Genomic DNA, 21,237 nt, shown 5'->3' on the forward strand with positions numbered 1-21,237 from the left:
ATAATGAGTATGGCAGGTTAAAAGCAGTGTGGGTTGGAATGAAAACATTCTAGGGGGGGAGGTGCCAGGAACAGGATTGAGAACTACTGTTATAAAAGTAAATACCATGTTAATTAGCTAAATGATAAAGGGTATTACATTTACATTGATGAAGAATATTAAATGGCCTGTACTTGTGAATTGGTTGACTTATTCTCTGTATTACGTAGTTTTGCTTGCTGTCTTGCACAGTCTCATTCCATTTAACAAAATTCACATGGCATTTATGAAGAAAGTAACTTAAGGATGTAGATGGCTGTTTAGAAGAAGTGTAGCTATATTTTTCAGCTTTCCGAGTTAGGGCTTAATTCTTTCAGCCTAATTAAGCTTTCAAAGTCTGAAGTTTTCTACCCTAAGGATTGCTTAATGAAAACCTATATGAAAATACATTTGTAATACTGTATCTACAGCCAGGCCTCAATATTTATTTGTGCAATATGAATCAATAGCACTGTTGCCTCATAGTCTTGTGGGTTGTGGGTTTGAGTCCAATTGCTGATGTTTCTGCGTGTGAGTACTGTCTAAGCATGGCTAGACTTATGCACATTGATCTTAATGATGTGGGTTGTTGGTTTGAGTCCAATTGCTAATGTTTCTGCGTGTGAGTACTGTCTGACAGTACTGTAAGCATGGCTAGACTTATGCACAGTGATCTTAAGGATGTGGGTTGTGGGTTTGAGTCCAATTGCTAATGTTTCTGTGTATGAGTACTGTATGACAGTACTGTAAGCATGGCTAGACTTATCTACAGTTAACTTGGCTAACTTGGTCTGTAGCCCCAGGTTCCAATCTGCAGGGTCCCACAAATTTTGTTTTCAGTTTTTTTAGGCTGTAGGTTGGACCACAACAATAACTTTAACCCAAAGGCCTGCACCCCCCTAAATTCAGTGGTGACAGGCTTACTCAGTATGCTTTCCAGAGCATTTTGAGAGTATTACTAAGAAACTCATGTATCAATTCTAGTAGTAAATATGGTTAATGTGGATGCATTTTTAGAAGCATAAGCAAGATTTTTATTATAAATGTGTGATATCCATTTATGGTGAAAGTCAGAGCTTAAAAAGGCTTCTGTGCTGACAAACAAATCATTCAGCTTATGTTCTTTTCCATTCAGCCAACTCTGAGAAAATGATTATATGTACATAATTACTTTTCATGTCAAACCGGAATGAAACATGACAGTTATTTAATTTGTTCTAAATTCTGGCAAAGTTGAAGGTCTTATTTGGTCTCTAAGAGTTGTGTGAAAGCCAGATTCCCCAAAGAGGAATTTCAGCAATGTTACCGAAATAATCTTCCCAAATTTGGCGAATTTCCCTCACTGCCCCCAGTAACCTGCCTTCTTCCTAATGTTTGCAAAGGTCTGTAAAATGCCAGTGGCTCTTCTGCAATGTATGGGCATTTATGGGCATATTTTCCATCATTCCATCAAGAGAAGTTAAAATACAGTATAGGGCTTTATGCGATAGGCAATAATACAATTAACTACCATCGTGTGTGTTTCCTAATTTCATTATCAACCTAAAATTTTAATATTGTTATTTGCCCTAAAAACACAATCCTATAGCAGATCCCATAAAAGTATGAGACCCAAAGTAAAACTACATTAAAAGCTCCTCATTCATTTTTACTTTAATATAATTTTCACTGCTCATAAGTGTGACCTCATAAATATGAAACAAAGTTATTTATTTTTTCTATGTATGACCCATGTGGAAATGTAGCACATGATCACTTGATTGGCTGGCTGACACGCTGATCTCCCTCCCACTGCAAATTTCAGTGAATAAACCGTAATAAAATGCAGGTGGGATTGCAAGTACTTCCTTTGGCACCAGTTTGGCAATGGGAACCATCATGCCCTTTCTGATTTCTTCAAGCGCCACTGGAATGCAGATGCTCCGTATCTGGAGCTCCACCTGCAGAAGTATGATCTCAGCTAAGCTGGAAACCACAATTATTTTCAGCATCAAAGTAGAGTTAAAGTTGGGTGGATGTGCTAGCTGAGCTATTTCCGGCCTTGTGGCATCCCCCAGTCTGGTTCCCACACCCCTCCTCCAACCCCTGCTGGCATGTAGCTCCTGGTATCTGCTGGGGGGGGGGAGCACTTGAGAAGACTGTCACAGTGCTGCCTGGCTTTGCCTGCTTTCAGTAATGTACCTCAGTAATGTATAAGGCAATACATTGAAATACGTGGAATCTGGGTCTTAACGAATCAAATCAGTGCTCCTTTTTTTCTGAATTTTAACTAGATATTAACTGACCCACTCTCTGCTTAGAAAGAGTGCTGCATATGAAACATACAGATTCTGAACTCAAATCAGGCTGAAGAAACCTTCTCAGCCTCATGAAGAACAAAACAATTATCTTACTAAACTCCAACAAGGTCTAATGTTGCGCACATAATCCTAGTAATTCCAGTTCACACACTGTGACTCGTGCTGTGCAGTTGCGTATTGTGTGTTGTTCTGCTGACCTTTCCATCGCACAGTGACTCATGTCTCACCCCTCTTGGAATCCTTACTGGCACGGCACTGAGTGCTGGGCTTGAGTTACAGCCTCCTGATACCTTTTCCTTTTGTTTTTCCACAAGAGTCCACTGGAGAATCAGGGTTTCCGAGAGCCGCAGTGGGAGCCGGGCCAAGTGCCTTCATATGGCGAAGCGTCATGGCAGACAGCACTTCGGGATGGGATCTGGCCAGATAAAAGTGGGGAGAGAGGCTGCTCCTAGCTACTTGGCTACGGCGTCAGCTGGAAGTTCGATCAGCTGCCAAAGCTCCTTCACCCAGCCTTGCTCAGTATCTGGGGTTGCAGTGAGGCCTGCAGCCCACTGCCTTATTCATAGTCTAGACAGGAAGTGGGCTGAAGCCAAACCGGGAAGTTGAACCTTACACCCTAGAGATGCATAACACAAGCCGTGACCATCCCATTGACCCCTCCTCTCGCTTATTACAACTCATCATTACCTCAGAAACAATCCACAGTCAGGCATCCATACACAGTGTCATTTGGCTTTTATTTTGGATTAGCTGCTCTGTGTTGTCCTTTTCCACTTTTATTCTGAAATGTAGCTGTGATGTCGGTGGAAGTTGGCCCACGCCTCCCTTCCTCTTAGGTAGCCACCTGCGTTCCTCCACCGCGTTGAGCGCTGCACTGGCACGTATTGGTCATGCCTGTCCTGCCAGGCCCTAGTGCAACGTCCAAGCTGCTGCAGGCGGGCCTGTGAGCAGGCCAAGGGGCCACCTGGAGGCTGGACGAGGACCCATCAGCAGGGGGGGCAGTTTGTGGGGTGGGCATGTGGTTTGGAAGAACGGCTGCAGGGTAATGATCTGGGGTGGGGGATATTCCCAATACTAATGCTATGAAATGTGACTGGCTTTCTGGACTGGCTTCACCACATGACAGGAAACCTTGCGGTGCAGCCTGTGAATGAATATTTACAGACCCACTGGCCAATGAGAGGAGGGGGTGGAGCTAACACATGCCCTCATGAGCTCGTGAATGAATATTTACAGACCCACTGGCCAATGAGAGGAGGGGGTGGAGCTAACACATGCCCTCATGAGCTTGAGAATGAATATTTACAGACCCACTGGCCAATGAGAGGAGGGGGTGGAGCTAACACATGCCCTCATGAGCTTGAGAATGAATATTTACAGACCCACTGGCCAATGAGAGGAGGGGTGGAGCTAACACATGCCCTCATGAGCTCATGCCTCTACGTAACTGTGCTCTTCATATGGATTTTAGGCATATTGATCTAAAAAAGGTCCAAGTTGGTTGTCATTTTGTGGATTCCTTTGCCCGTCAAAAGGGAGTCATTAGGCAGCCGGAAGCGTGACTTGACCTGGACTGAGTGCACAAGCTCGATGTGAATCTTTAAGAGGAGCCGGAGGTTGGTGTAGCCCGGCCTGGCTCACAGCAGCACAGAACAGGGGCCAAGCTAGTAAATCCACGTCTGTCAGGCTGTTTGAAAACTGTGAAACTAGCTATGATTGAAACATATCTGCAAACATAAGTGTTGCATTTGCAAGTTATCCAAGCATCCTTGGATGGGGTATAACAATAACACCACACTCATTTTTATGCACATATCTATATTAAATGTAGCAGATTTAAAGAAGTTGCACAAATGAGAATAGTTGTAATCTGTACCTATTAAGTAAATAATACATTTCTTGTGCAGGTAGTTCCCGGGTTAAGAATGTATGACTTGCGGACAGCTTGCACCTGCAAACAAATGACCATATAGTGTATTATGTTAAAAATTTGGGTTAAATGCCATGGTTTGTAATAACGAATGAATTCACTATTACGTGATGCTTGTGAAAACATTGGGTGACCTCAGTGGTTTATTGGCTTGAGGTGCACGGCAGCACCATATGTAGTTGCTTATATTACTGTATAATTATTATTATTGCATTATTATATACTGTATTATTATTTTTCTAACTTACCTACAAGTTCAACTTAAAGACAGGGATTGGATTTCATTCATTACTGGGGGACTCCCTGTATTACCATCGTTCATCCATCTTCCGTGAGCACTTACACAATACGGGGCCTCAGTGAGCCTGCAGTCTGTTCTAGGAAGCAGAGTGTGGAAGACAGGGGACAATCATGATGGGATGCCAGTCCGTCACAGGAAGCTTACGCATGCAAAGGGGAACTTTGGGAGACAAAGTCACCCAAGTGACCTACACTGCATGCTTCTAGACTTCTGGGAGACGCTAGGGAACCTGGGAAGGACATGCAAACACACAAAATGGGAACAGAAGCCACAACTTTAGTGGTGAGCTAAGCACCCAGCTGTCATGCCATCCATTACTGTTTCTGACGTTTCTGACAGAAGCAAATAAAAAATGAATATCTGAAGGTACCTGGATAGAATCCCAGGCTTTTCCCCCATTGCTTATGTTAAACCACTTTCTCACATGAATCTCTGCCAGCTCCAACACCTCAGATTTCAGTTCAGAAAACAAATGAGGCTAAACCGAATCCAAAAAGCTACCTAAAAGTTGCCATTTCTCAAGCTCCAGTGCCAGAAAATCGAAAGAAACAACCTTGACAGGAGTATTTATCTTTGTTTTTGTTGGGTATTTTTGTGGAAATGGCTTGTCAATTAGCAGGGAAAAACAAACAGGAAAAGTCATGTATCTCAATGAAATTTGTACAGTTTAAGTCAGCTGGCACAGCAGACGTATTTTGATATGAAGCACTCACCATTCGACAGAAAAACACAAGGTTCAGAACAACGAATATTCTTGGTCCCTGTCTGAAATAGCATAACTTATCTGGTTATGGTATCTGGCACCACAATGATAGAATAATATTTAATGAAGCCAAAGAAATAGAGCAGTTTCATAGGTGGGGATGACCTGTGAGAACAGAGTAAGATTTATGAAAATCTCTGTGTTGTGTGCTTGCTTACACTTAGGGATACCTGGGCCAGTGATTTATCACAAGACCTGTGAGAACACGGTGAGGTTTATAAAAATCTCTGTGTGTTGTGAGCTTGCTTTCACTTAGGGATAGCTGGGCCAGTGATTTATCACAAGACCTGTAAAAACAGAGTGAGGTTTATAAAAATCTCTGTGTGCTGTGAACTTGCTTACACTTACAGATAGCTGGGCCAGTGATTTACCACCAGGCCTGTGAAAACAGAGTGAGGTTTATAAAAATCTCTGTGTGCTGTGAGCTTGCTTACACTTAGGGATAACTGGGCCAGTGATTTATCACAAGACCTGTGAGAACACAGTGAGGTTTATAAAAATCTCTGTGTGTTGTGAGCTTGCTTTCACTTAGGGATAGCTGGGCCAGTGATTTATCACAAGACCTGTGAGAACAAAGTAAGATTTATGAAAATCTCTGTGTGCTGTGAGTTTGCATTCACTTAGAGATAGCAGGGCCAGTCATTTACCACCAGGCCTGTGAAAACAGAGTGAGGTTTATAAAAATCTCTGTGTGCTGTGAACTTGCTTACACTTACAGATAGCTGGGCCAGTGATTTACCACCAGGCCTGTGAAAACAGAGTGAGGTTTATAAAAATATCTGTGTGTTGTGAGCTTGCTTTCACTTAGGGATAGCTGGGTCAGTGATTTATCATCAGACCTGTAAGGATGGAGTGAGATGTATAAAAATGTGTGTTGTGAGCTTACAGAACTAAGTCATGAAAACTATAGAAATAGGCTGCAAACAGAACTTAATTCTTCAGAAAAGTCCCAAACCAATAAGCCCATATACCTGCCCAAAATTATCTGAGGGTACAATTTTGAAGCTGGAAGTTTCCTGAAGGCTTTTGGTTGCTCACTGGAGCCCTCTGGTGGCCTCAGTTGTGCCTTGCTGTGGATATGACAGTTGCCCCCTCCCCCCTTTGATTGACTGCAGGTGCCTTAGGTCAGTCTTAGTGGCTTGTATGGAAGTCCCGAAAGATTGCTGGTTTTTAAGCTTTCCAGTGCGTAACGCTCCCACTGTCACATTCAGGGGGTGAGAGGGATTCTCCATGCTGGACGTAGCAGCCTTACCACCAGCCTGGAGTATTTCACCTCAAATACCACAGGTCCCTGCGGCCTTCCCTATCCCCAGCTGATTCACCACCTGTGCAATCTTTGGTGGTTCACAGCTAACTGGAGGATCAGCCTCAAAAACTGCGGATTCAGAGATGTTCAATGTTCTAGTTGGAGGGTCGGCTTTAAACGACTGCTCAAAGTAGCCGGTCTAGCAGGTCACAACTGCAGTGTCAGGACCGTTCTTTCACACCACATCACATTTCAGTCCGCAGTCGCACCCAAGTCTACAAGTTCCTCACACAAACTGCATGCAAACTCAGAAAATGCCTCATCTGGAGTCTGGCCAAGTCCAGCTTCATTCTCTTAGTAGGTGGTAGCTGGATCTAAGCTGAATCTTCACAGTAGCAAGTCTGTGATCAGAATCCACAAACTAGAGTTCTGCAGTTCTGCAGGAGCCTCCAGCATCTACCCATGAGGATGTGATCGATCTCCTTTGCCGCATCACCAGTATTGGGGTACCAAGTCCAATGATGCGGATCAGGGCGCTGTAACCAGGATCCAGCGACCCGCAGCCCCTGACCTTTCGCAAAGTCAAGGAACATGGAGCCACTCTCACCCCGGGTGTTGTGCGTTTTATCCCACCAGTGTGTAGGCTGTGATTAGGATGGTGTACTCAATTGATAGTATACAGATTCGATGCAAAAGTATCCTTTTTCAATTTAATTTTGTTTATATACTGCATTTTCACAACATTACATTGTCTCAATGTACTTTACATTATTCATGCCTCAAAACTATTTAATAATGGTTTATATAGTTTTGAATGAAATATATGCTTTCTCAAGAGTTTTGCAACGTTTTTCATGTTGTACTAATGTTTTCAGGATTTGTCTCTGTAGAGTTTTGTAAAATTAAGCTATAGTTTCAAAAATTGTGTGTAAGCATTCAGAAAAAAATACTATAACTTGTGCTATATGCATAAACATTTTGAGAAATGCTCTTGTACTCTTAAGAATGTTAAGGATGTTTCATCAAATGTGCCAAAGCAATCGAATCAAACTGTAAGAATAAGGCTGATGTTTTACTTCACAGCACTGGAGGGCAGCCTTTGTCTGTAATGGATTTGCCTTCTTGAGCTGCACAGATTTTAGTTGATTTAACAAGCAAGTTGTTTATTTTTAATTACTTTGCTTTAAAATGATAAACTGCACTACACTGGAGTTTCCTTGGAGTTATAGTAATGAAATTATATTATATATTTTCATTTTTAGTTATCAGTAACCTTATCATCAATAAATATGTAAAAAAGAGAAAGATGAAAGGATCTCATTTTACAGCTGATTTGAAGCTACATTTTCCAACACGGCTGAAAGGATTTGCTTTTTACTGGAGCTGTCAACAAATTGTTAATTCAAGTTATTGGATTTATTTATTGACATACAAGAATTCATAAAACTGAACAAAACTGACACTTCGATATACATCTTGTATATGTAATTGTGGTGATCAGGAGCATAATTACACTGACATACTGATAGTATATGTAAACATTTTAACTCTCATGGTTAAAACTATGCTGATTGTACTGTTCATTTTGGTGGCACTGGCTAATTCATTAGTGGAATTATTTGCTTTGGAGACATGAGTTAATAGTTTTGGGTGAGTTACAGGCTTTTGCAACTAAACCACAGTGTTGATCTATATGCATGAACTGTTTTGAGAAATGCTGTTATAGTTTTAAGAATGTTAAGTATGTTTCATGAAATGTGCTGAAGCAATCGAGGAAAACTGTAAAACAATGCTAATTGTACTTCTCATTTTGGTGACACTGATTAATTCATTGGTGGAATTGTTTTTGAGGCATGAGTTAATTGGTTTCAGCAGATTACAGGCTATTACAGCTAAACCATAGTGTTGTACTATGAACTGTTTTGAGAAAAGTCATAATCTTGAGAATGTTAAGTATGGTTTATAAAATGTGCCAGGGCAATCAAGAAAAACTGTATTAGTGGGAAATTACAGAACAAAAGCTGGTATCGCCAGCAATATCAGTATGTTTCTTGCTAACATTGGCGCTCCTGATTTCTGATTGTCTGTTGGTCCTCAGGTGGTCATTGTGGCTTCTCCTACTTCCTGGCCCATACAGCTCTTCCTCAATATATGATTGATTGTACATTTATACAAACAGTAAAGCAATTATTTATGTTTGTGCACATATGCATAATTTAAATTAATTATACCTCTTGTTTTTAGGTCTTCTTTAATGAAGATGTATCTTTGGATTGTAAGGACTGTACATAATTCAAGGTGAATATACTTTATATGTTTTACATTTCAATTTCTCAATTAAAGAACGGTAAACTAATTTCCAAAAATATGATTATGAATCCTCTACTCAATATTTTATGTTTCTTTTATAATTATAGCCTTATGAATTTGATTATAGTCTTTTAAAATATTTTTTTACTGCTTACATACAACATATGATGTAATTATGAACATCAGTACTATTAATATTTATGCCATGGTCAGCATAAAAATGCACAAAACATTTAAGCTATGATTCTAAGTAACAACTCTTGAAGGAAATAATAATAATTATTATTATTATTATTTTCGATCAAGAAAGAAGAAAACACTTAAAACAAATTTAAAAATAACATACTCTCAGAGTATCTTCAAAATACCCTTGGCAATCCATCAATCAACTTCAATTAACATAATCTAATGTATATTATGTTGGGAACATATTTTTTCAGAAAGTACAGTAAAATATCAGATTAATACATTTAATCAAAATATATTTTTACCTGAAAATGTTAGGTATGTTAGGTATGATGATTATGGACACGTATAAATGCATATAACACTCATATTTCCCAATAAAAAAAATGATAGTCATAACTTTTAGGGCTATAAATTGATTTTAAAATGTACTAATAAATCACCATTTTCTGTGATTAATTGTAATGAATCGCAAGTATTATTAGAAATTATAATCATAAACATTTATTCACTGAATCCCCAGTTGTAACAATAAATAAATAAATTGCATTGAATGAATACAAATGAAGTATATTTTAAAAGTTTAATGGTTTGACTTAAATTCGTTATGCACATTTCCAAAAAACACTTCTTTCAAGCCCTCTCCTGGAGCCGACACCTTATCATGGTGGAGGGGTTTGCGTGTTCCAATGATCCCAGGAGCTAAGTTGCTGGGGGCTTTATGCCCCTGGTACGGGGACTCTCTTGTTCTGCTGGGGGACCTCAATGCTCACTGCAATGACAGTGAGACCTGGAGTGGCGTGATTGGGAAGAACAGCCCTCCCCGATCTGAACCCGAGCGGTGCTTTGTTGTTGGACTTCTGTGCTCATCACGGATTGTCGATAATGAACACCATGTTCAGGCATAAGGGTGTCCATATGTGCACTTAGCACCAGAACACCCTAGGCCGCAGTTCGATGATCGACTTTGTAGTCGCGTCATCGGACTTAAGGCCGCATGTCTTGGACACTCGGGTGAAGAGAGGGGCGGAGCTGTCAACTGATCACTACCTGGTGGTGGGTTGGCTCAGCTGGTGGGGGAGGAAGCCGGCCAGGCCTGGCAGGCCCAAGCGTATAGTGCGGGTCTGCTGGGAACGTCTGGCGGAATCCCCTGTCAGGAGAAGTTTCAAGTCCTACCTCCGGCAGAACTTCTCCCATGTCCCGGGGGAGGTGGGGGACATTGAGTCCGAATGGGCCATGTTCTGTGCCTCCATTGTGGAGGCAGCCGACCAGAGCTGTGACCGTAAGGTGGTCGGTGCTTCTCGCGGCGGCAATCCCCAAACCCGCTGGTGGATACCGGTCGTGAGGGATGCCGTCAAGCTGAAGAAGGAGTCCTATCGGGCCTTTTTAGCCTGTGGGACTCCAGAGGCAGCTGATAGCTACCGGCAGGCCAAACGGGATGCAGCTTCAGCGGTCGCTGAGGCAAGAACTCGGGTGTGGGAGGAGTTTGGCGATGCCATGGAAAACGACTTCCGGACGGCTTCGAGGCGATTCTGGTCCACCATTCAGCGGCTCCGGGCGGGAAAGCGGTGCAACATCAACACTGTTTATGGTGGGGATGGGGTGCTGCTGACCTCAACTCGGGATGTTTTGGATCGGTGGAGGGAGTACTTCGAAGACCTCCTCAATCCCAGCAACACGCCTTCCAATGTGGAAGCCAAGTATGGGGACTTGGGTGTGGACTCCCCTATCTCTGGGGCGGAGGTCGCTGAGGTGGTTAAAAAGCTCCTCAGTGGCCGGGCCCTGGGGGTGGATGAGATCTGCCCAGAGTTCCTTAAGGCTCTGGATACTGTGGTGCTGTCCTGGCTGACACGCATCTGCAGCATCGCGTGGACATCGGGGGCAGTGCCTCTGGACTGGCTGACCGGGGTGGTGGTCCCCCTCTTTAAGAAGGGGGACCGCAGGGTGTGCTCCAACTATAGGGGGATCACACTCCTCAGCCTCCCTGGTAAGGTCTATTCGGGGGTTCTGGAGAGGAGGGTCCGCCGGATTGTCGAACCTCGAATTCAGGAGGAGCAGTGTGGTTTTCGCCCTGGCGGTGGAACAGTGGACCAGCTTTATACACTCTGCAGGATTTTGGAGGGTTCATGGGAGTTTGCCCAACCACTCTACATGTGATTTGTGGACTTGGAGAAGGCATTCGACCGTGTCTCTCGGGGAGTACTGTGGGAGGTGCTCCGGGAGTATGGGGTGCCGGGCTTCCTTTTAAGGGCTGTTCGGTCCCTGTATGACCGGTGCCAGAGCTTGGTCCGCATGGGCGGCAATAAGTCGGACTTGTTTCCAGTGAGGGTTGGACTCCGTCAGGGCTGCCCTTTGTCACCGTTTCTGTTCATAGTTTTTATGGACAGAATTTCTAGGCGCAGCCAGGGCGTTGAGGGTGTCCGGGTTGGTGACCTCAGGATTAGGTCTCTGCTTTTTGCAGATGATGTGGTTCTGTTAGCCTCATCAGACCATGACCTTCAGCTCTCACTTGGACAGTTCGCAGCCGAGTGTGAAGCAGCTGGGAGAATCAGCACCTCCAAATCCGAGACCATGGTCCTCAGCCGGAAAAGGGTAGAATGCTCTCTCCAGGGGACGATGGAGCGGGAGATCAACAGGCGGATCGGTGTGGCGTCCGCAGTAATGCGGGCACTGCATCGGTCTGTCATGGTAAAGAAAGAGCTGAGCCAAAAGACGAAGCTCTTGATTTACCAGTCGATCTACGTTCCTACCCTCACCTATGGTCACGAGCTGTGGGTAGTGACCGAAAGAACGAAATTGCGAGTGCAAGCAGCCGAAATGAGTTTCCTCCGCAGGGTGACTGGGCTCACCTTGTGTTCAACTCCATGATTATAATAACAACACTCTTCTCTCCCGACTTGTGAAAACTTTTTACCTCTATTAACAGAGCCTGATTTGGTGCCCCGGCGCTCCTGATTTCTGATTGTCTGTTGGTCCTCAGGTGGTCATTGTGGCTTCTCCTACTTCCTGGCACATACAGCTCTTCCTCAATATATGATTGATTGTACATTTATACAAACAGTAAAGCAATTATTTATGTTTGTGCACATATGCATAATTTAAATTAATTATACCTCTTGTTTTTAGGTCTTCTTTAATGAAGATGTATCTTTGGATTGTAAGGACTGTACATAATTCAAGGTGAATATACTTTATATGTTTTACATTTCAATTTCTCAATTGAGCAACACACCCTGGACACCATTTGTTCAAACTGTTGCCATCTGGTACAAGGTACAGAGCAGTCAAAGCCCACACAATCACACTTAAGAAAAGTTTTCACCCCGATGCGGTAACCAGGTTGAACCGGGCATTAAAAGACTCATAATAAGGACTGTCACTCCCTGCCTTGCTTTACACCATTATATACTACGTACCCATTGTAGTTGGCACATATTTATTGATTTGCATATATTTACTGACTTCCATTTTGTACACACCATCAAATGTCACACACCTCGTCCTGCTCTGTGTTTTGTTCACACCACTCGGGTGCCACTTGTCCCAAGATGTTTAAGAACATCCATCGCAAACTGACCAAAGACTATAATAAAAGTAACATCACAGGAATTTTGTATTTATGGCTTTCATTCCACCACATGGGCATGAGTGTAGGTGTTATCTATGGTAAATGGACTGCATTTATATAGCTCTTTTTTTACTACTCTTACGAGTACCAAAGCGCTTTACAATCTATGCCTCACATTCACCCATCCATACACCGGTGGCGGAGGCTGCCATGCAAGGTGCCAACCAGCTCACCGGGAGCAATTTGGGGTTCAGTGTCTTGCTCAAGGACACTTTGATTGGGTCAGGAGGAAGAAGGGCTTGAACCTGCAACCCTCCGGTTGCCAAACAGTAGCACTACCTCCTGCACCACCATCGCCCCAAACGCCTGCTATGTTCACATTTTTCTCTTGACTCATTTCAAAAAGGCATTCATGCCCCTGCTGTTTACCCCTGATTGTTCACTTTGTCCTCCAGTTCCAAGTATCCTCGCTCGCTTACAACTGCATTATCATTACCATATGGTGCCATATTTTCATGCTGCGGAGTTGCACACATTTGTGAATGACTGAGAAGTGGCCATTTCATTTTAACAAGATGCTTGTTCTATAGTTTCTATGGAGACCAATTTTTAAACTATATTTTTGTGAATTTTAAACAATTTTATAGCCTTACAACAGCCACCAGATGAACATCTGTTTGACATTTTTTATGAAATAATTATACATAATAAAAAATATTTTATTTGTTAGTTTTAGTACAAAAAACGAATTTGGCCAAACAGATTTGAATGTATGTCAGAAGTAGGTTGGAGCAGATCTTTTTTAACCTTATTTTGATTTTCAGCAGTTATTTTTAACATAGTCACTGTCTTTTGTAAGCATGCTTTGTCTGCACTGGCGGTTTTTATTGTTTTTTATTGTTTAGTGCCTTCTACAGTATGTATTGTAGGTGAGGCAGATATATATTACTGCAGTGAATTTAACAAAATTGTTCAAGTCAGGAGAATCCCCATTTAATGGGGATCACTCTCTTATAGGCTTCAAAACTAAGGGCAGTGAGTGTTACCATTTTGTGTTGAGTTGTTCTCTTTTATAATGAGCAGAAATGGGGTTTGAGAGAGTCAGCAGGTTCCACTGCTAAAGGAGAGAACTCCTGGCTGGCTATTGTTACTGAGAACCATGAGAAAGAATGGCTCAGCTCTGGGTGCTGCGGAGGATAAGAGGGAAATTCGTACAATAGCTGGCGGTGGGAGTGCTTCATGTTTAGGTTAATCACCAAAGGAAGACAGTGAAGCAAAATATCAGACTGAGACACTGGGTCATTCAAAGGAAAAACTAAAAGTAATGTTGAGATAGTGTATTGATTTTCAGTGTTCTGGCTGTCTGCTTTGGAGTAATAGCTTATACTGCTGAGGCCAGTCCTGCTGCAGTCAGCCTGCTGTCTCACACCACTGCTCTTCCATCACCTCTGAAGATGCAGTTGTTACAGTAATGACCATCACCTTTAATTTACTTAATCTTAATTTGGACAGCGTGAATTAGGACTTTCTCATCTTGCTCATTTGACTTCCACCTGGAGGATGGGCTCCCCCTTTGGGTCTGGTTAGGGTTAGGGCTTCCTCTGCTGCCCCCCTGGTGGACGGGCTTCCCTTTTTGAGTCTGGTTAGGGTTAGGGCTTCCTCTGCTGCCCCCTGGAGGACGGCTTCCCCTTTGGGCCTGGTTAAGGTTAGGGCTTCCTCTGCCGCCCCCTGGAGGACGGGCTTCCCCTTTGGGTCTGGTCAGATTTAGGGCTTCCTCTGCTGCCCCCAGGAGGACAGTTTGTTTCCTCCCAAGGTTTCTTCCTTCTAGGGAGTTTTTCTTGCCACTGTCGCCTCTGTCTTGCTCAATGGGGGCTTTGGGCAGGGATAATGTAAATCGCTTTGAGACAATGCATGTTCTGAAAATGTGCTATACAAATAAAATTGAATTGAATTGAATTGATTCTGGGCTGCATTTGCCTGCAAGTCAGCAGAACTGCTTTGCAGTCAAATACATCTTGCTGCTCTGGGCAGGGTGCAGCTTGAGTGCACTAGAATAAACAGGCTTCACACTCAACTCTCTGAGTCAAAATGAGTTTGGCACGGGCTCGCTGAGTGAACCTGCAATCAATCATTTTCAAATTTTAACCGTCAAGCTGGAAAGTTCAGGAGAGCCGTTATTCAGTCTGTCGAGTTTATCCTTCATGCTAAGTCAGCACTTTAGCTTCTCCGGGTGAGCAGTTTAACATGTTATTTAGTGAATGGGTTAAAGTAATGTTTTTATATTCTGTTGCAAAATGTTTGATTGTGTTGCAAAGTGTTTAATTTTAATTACTTCTTTTAACATCCCTGTACAGATCATTGCTAATTAAGTCTTTTTTCTTCCAAAGAGCACCAATTCACCTTCACAGGTAAACTTTAGTCAAACTCTTTGTCCTCTGTCCTGAGGTAGGCCTGTCCTCAGTCAATTAAGCAGTACTGTGGTATTTCATTTTAATTCCCATTTATATTTCTAGTCTTGTTCTTCTGTTTTTTTTTTTTGGACTAAATTTTAGATTTTGATTTCTGCCTCTGGTGTTTGAAGCTCAACCACTCTGCACCTTTGGGTCTGCCTGAATATTGAATCATAGGAGTGCCATTAAAATTAATCATTTGGTAAAGGAATAAAAGAATAAATGTTGAATAAGAAAGTAAAATGCAAATAAAACTAAAATAAGAAACTGCTTTTGCTTTTCCTCAAATGGCCAAGCTGTCAATCAACTGGCTTCTGACAGAACTGGCAGGGAGCAGGGTTCTCCATCCCCAGAGGCTTAAATGGATTTTTATGTACATTTTTTTTTGCTTTCCTTTCACTCCAATTCTTCAGTGATTATTTTAATTTGATAGTTTAGAATATCTTATTTTATTTTGTATTCAGAGTTGACTCATTTCTGTGTGCATTAAAAATAAACATATCATAAAAAGAAATCTTTTGTTATGGCATTCAGCAAACCAAACCATAAAAATGGTATTTATTTTCATTATTATTCATTATTTTTGGTAATAATTTACGTGTTTGTGTGATTTAATTTGTGTGGCTATTCACTGGCTATAAATTCACTGATTGATGTGATGAGTTTCAGCTACTGGGATCAATCAGCATTAAGCAGTTTATGTGACGGCAAGCAACTGCTGCTATTCCCTGTACTCAGTGCCTTTATACAGAAAGAAACAAAGACACACAGTAAAAACCCTTTATAATTTAGCACTGATCGTGTCCCCCAGGGGCCTCTTTGTCATTGCCAGCAAAATATGAGCTATTGGTTGCATTTGCTGTCAATTTAGAAAAATTACCACAATTTTAATTTCTACATATTTGCCAATGGTACCTTGTTTGTTGAACTGATTGCAAAGAGTATTTAACCAGCTGGTGGAGGCATAGTGGGAGAAGGGAAGTGCTTGGAGAATAGAGAGTGCATAGGGAGAGGGGCTTTATGCACAGGCTCACCTGCCTGATTCCCAGAGGCCTCTGATCATCTTAATGTGCCTTTGCACAACCGGCACAGGGAGAGGGGCTTTAATGCACAGACTCACAGGGAGAGGGAGCTGATGCCCAGAGGCCTCTGATCATCTTAATGTGCCTCTGCACAGTCAGCACAGGGAGAGGGGCTTTAATGCACAGACTCACAGGGAGAGGGACATGAAGCCCAGAGGCCTCTGATCATCTTAATGTGCCTCTGCACAGTCAGCACAGGGAGAGGGGCTTTAATGCACAGACTCACAGGGAGAGGGACATGAAGCCCAGAGGCCTCTGATCATCTTAATGTGCCTCTGCACAGTCAGCACAGGGAGAGGGGTTTTAATGCACAGACTCACAGGGAGAGGGACATGAAGCCCAGAGGCCTCTGATCATCTTAATGTGCCACTGCACAGTCAGCACAGGGAGAGGGGCTTTAATGCACAGACTCACAGGGAGAGGAACATGATGCCCAGAGGCCTCTGATCATCTTAATGTGCCTCTGCACAGTCAGCACAGGGAGAGGGGCTTTAATGCACAGACTCACAGGGAGAGGGACATGAAGCCCAGAGGCCTCTGATCATCTTAATGTGCCTCTGCACAGTCAGCACAGGGAGAGGGGGCTTTAATGCACAGACTCACAGGGAGACGGACCTGATGCCCAGAGGCCTCAGATCATCTTAATGTGCCTCTGCACAGTCGGCACAGGGAGAGGGACTTTAATGCACAGACTCACAGGGAGAGGGAGCTGATGCCCAGAGGCCTCTGATCATCTTAATGTACCTCTGCACAGTCAGCACAGGGAGAGGGGCTTTAATGCACAGACTCACAGGGAGAGGGACATGAAGCCCAGAGGCCTCTGATCATCTTAATGTGCCTCTGCACAGTCAGCACAGGGAGAGGGGCTTTAATGCACAGACTCACAGGGAGAGGGAGCTGATGCCCAGAGGCCTCTGATCATCTTAATGTGCCTCTGCACAGTCAGCACAGGGAGAGGGGTTTTAATGCACAGACTCACAGGGAGAGGGAGCTGATGCCCAGAGGCCTCTGATCATCTTAATGTGCCTCTGCACAGTCAGCACAGGGAGAGGGGCTTTAATGCACAGACTCACAGGGAGAGGGAGCTGATGCCCAGAGGCCTCTGATCATCTTAATGTACCTCTGCACAGTCAACAAGGAATCTGCTTTTTTATATGGTGTTTGAAGTTCCTTCAGCATTCTGTTTCCCATTCCCACCACTGGAGAATTATTTTCTTATTTTTCTTATTTACTCTTATTTACTAATGTGTTTTACTTACTATTCAGACACTCTGTCATTTGAGAAAATACAAGGAAACGCAAAAATTCTGAAAATGCTGGATGTACTAAATGTAAAAAATTTGCTATAGAATGGCTCAGTATACTGAGCAAAGCCATGCTGAACCACTTATGTCACCCTGCCGAACATTCAGTCCCTGCTACCATTTCAGGCCTGTGGACATTCGGTGAGTTATTCCTATTGCTTAGTAGTACCTGAGGTCTGTCTCTGGCTGACTGCACAGAGAGATGTGAACCTTTGGGTAAGTAAGGCCAGTGCGCTGTACGGGCCAGTGAGCGTGACCATGACACTGAAGAACACTGTTTGGCAAGTGTATGGAGACCCACAGCTCTGCCAATCCAGAGGAGCTCAAAAAAGAGAATCAATACAGTAAGTGACAATAGATGCGGTGCCATTAGGCATAACTGAAATGTATATTTGGGTCCCAAAACACGTCCCATTATCAATAAAGTCAATGCTGTGAGATTCACACCAAGTCTCTAACCTCATACATGGCTTACTGTCTCATATATCTCATACATGGCTTGCTGTCTCATGCACCTCATATATGACTTACTGTCTCATGCACCTCATATCTGACCTACTGTCTCATACACCTTATATATGACTTACTGTCTCATACACCTTATATATGACTTACTGTCTCATACACCTCATATATGACCTACTGTCTCATACACCTTATATATGACTTACTGTCTCATATACCTCATATATGACTTACTGTCTCCTCACACAATCACAAACAAACTCACCACACATGAGGGCACAGGAAGCTGACGCTCTCAGGCAGGAATGTGTTGCTTGGTGACCACGAGGCGAGCAAGGCCGGGCCTTGGTAGCTCACCTGCTACATGAAAACCCCTGATAGGTATGCATGGTGCTCCCTGAGCGCAGGGCGGACGGAGGCTCTACAAGGCTATCTGATAACAAGCCTTTCATCACGCCTGGCATTTCCAAACCAGGCCCCGCGGCCCTCTCTGTAGCCGTCATTACACATGCGGCTAAGCACTGCCAACATAAAGCGGTTAATGGCGTACTAGATGATGAATATCGGGATGGTTTATGGAGTGGAACTATCCCTCCTTACAAACCCAGAGAATCAGCTCTGGCCTTGGGCCAGCTGGAGGTCCCACTAATGCCCAAGCAAACATCTCCGCACTTGAAGGCCTTTAACACATAATGAAATGTTGATATTCACTTATATACTCTGCACCCCTATTTCCAGACTGTTATGTGGAGGCATATCATACGCTTCATTACTTTCATATGTGTCTGCTCCATATTTACCCACAACAACTTAACAAGTGTTTTGATAAGTAATGAAAAGTATTCCCTTGTTATTCTTTGACACCACAGTGAAGTAATATTTCTACTGAAGTTCTTACTTGCAACATCATTATGGAAAAAAAAAACTCTTGACCAAAGAATTGAATATTGACGCAGACTTATTGACATATTTAGCATAAAAGACTGTCAATATAAATCAAGAACTGCATTTAATCACAATTTACAACACAGGTAAGTGAATAGTTGTGGTTGAAATAAGCTCCTTGAAGGTGATCTGTGCTGAAGTGATGTGCAAATATAGAAACACCTTGCACTTACAGCCGTGTCAGCTGGGACAGACAGGAGTATTCCATAAAGAGCAGGGATGCACATAACTGGTTCACACAAACGCATTCACCATATGCATGGCAATTTCTTGCTGTAAAAGTGCGAATGCGGTTATTTTATGTGCATTTACTCTGCTGTAACAAGGAATTACCATGTATTTTAACCTTTATACCACTAATGAACTAAGAATTAGCCCTTTAAAGGCACTCTGATTTTTTGTCCTAGCAGCACAAATACACATACAGTAAGTACACATTTGTGCTGTTACGACAACAAATCGACACTGTTATCATTTTATACGGTGAATGCATACTTGTGTACCAGTTATCTGCATCCCTGTTAAACACTCAGCGGCCACTGTAACAGGTCCCCCCCCCTGTAGTGTCACCTTTGAGCCCTTTGGGTCTCCAGAAGCACTTGAAGGGTTGATAAGTTGTGTGCCTGGAGATGACTTTCTGAACATCACTGTTAGATTGTTTGCACTGGTGGCCTCCCTGTTACCCTTGGTGAGAGTGGCCTTTCTCCACTGACCTCTGTCGTTAGAAGTATTGACATTTTACGATCTGATTGTTTCAGTTTAGTTTTTTTAATACTGTGTCCTGGTTCTTGTTCCGGATCCCAGATCTCCTTTTTGGATGTTACTCCGGAGCCTCCCATCTGGGTCGTGACCCCAAGTCCCCACAGTTTCCTGCAGTTTCCAGTCCAGGCTGAGTAGACACCACGGCAGTATGGACAGGACAGTGCCATGCTGAATACTTTACATCTGGGTCTGTCTGACCTTACAGCCATAAAGCCCATTTCAGTAAATTGCTTAGATTGCTCTAATGTGACGACTTGTTGATGTTGATGTGATGTGACTCAGCTGGCATATTGAATATAGCATTAAAATTACAGAAACCATATTCAGAGTGTTTTGTTGTATCTTTGAATTCAATTATCCAGACTAAGTCAAGGAAACAGATTTTTAAAAGCTAGGCAGACTTTGAGATGAAAATCCTGCATCTGTGTTGTCCTCAATACATGCTTTCTGGGTGGTCTAGCAAAAGAACCATAATGACAGAGATTATTTTTTGTTTGTAATGCGAGCATTATTATCCATCCTTGGTGTTTCCAGACAAAACAAAGGTAAATGCAGAGCTGATGCAGAAAGCAGACACACGTAACTACTCAGAGATGTTACTGCATGCCTGTGACTGAACTATGCTTTGAATATAATGTCCTTCAAAATCAAATTATGCACCACAAGAGTAGAAATTATGCATTTGAAAGCATGAGTTAAAGCAATCTATTTCCAATGCAGGATGTGTAATAGAATTATACGTGTCCGTGCTTGCAGGGTGTATGTAGGTCTTGCACTACATACACCCTGGGGGGGTGGAGACAGACTGCCTAGGTGAGTACTGTAACACTGCAATTGAAGATCAGCGCAGTGTGTGATTATGGGGGTGTATGATGTGAGGTCTGAGGGGTGACAGACTGCCTAGTTCAGTGCTGTGAGTGACACTGCAATTGAAGACCAGCACAGTCTGTGCTTGTGGGGGTGTACTGTATGTGAAGTCTGTAAACTGTCTATAAACTCTAGACAGTGTAGTGTGTGAAAATCCCAGGAGGGTCGATCTTTCTCAGGAACTGGAACTACCATGTGTGACACCAACAGTGACACCAAATTCAATTGCTTACATCACACATCTGTGCCTGTGATTGGATGGTTGCCAGTTTGAGGCCCGTTTCAGCCGAATTGTCATACAGTATGTCCATGGGCCCTTGAGCATGTCCCTTAGCCCCCAGGTCCATGGGAATCACTGCAGGTGGCTGCCCTTTGCTGCCAAGCTTGAAAAAGTATAATGGATGGGACGCCATTTCTTTAATATACACTCACCTAAAGGATTATTAGGAACACCTGTTCAAGTTCTCATTAATGCAATTATCTAATCAACCAATCACATGGCAGTTGCTTCAATGCATTTAGGGGTGTGGTCCTGGTCAAGACAATCTCCTGAACTCCAAACTGAATGTCAGAATGGGAAAGAAAGGTGATTTAAGCAATTTTGAGCGTGGCATGGTTGTTGGTGCCAGACGGGCCGGTCTGAGTATTTCACAATCTGCTCAGTTACTGGGATTTTCACGCACAACCATTTCTAGGGTTTACAAAGAGTGGTGTGCAAAGGGAAAAACATCCAGTATGCG

Source organism: Paramormyrops kingsleyae, chromosome 19 (assembly GCF_048594095.1).
Source record: "Paramormyrops kingsleyae isolate MSU_618 chromosome 19, PKINGS_0.4, whole genome shotgun sequence".
NCBI lineage: Eukaryota > Metazoa > Chordata > Actinopteri > Osteoglossiformes > Mormyridae > Paramormyrops > Paramormyrops kingsleyae.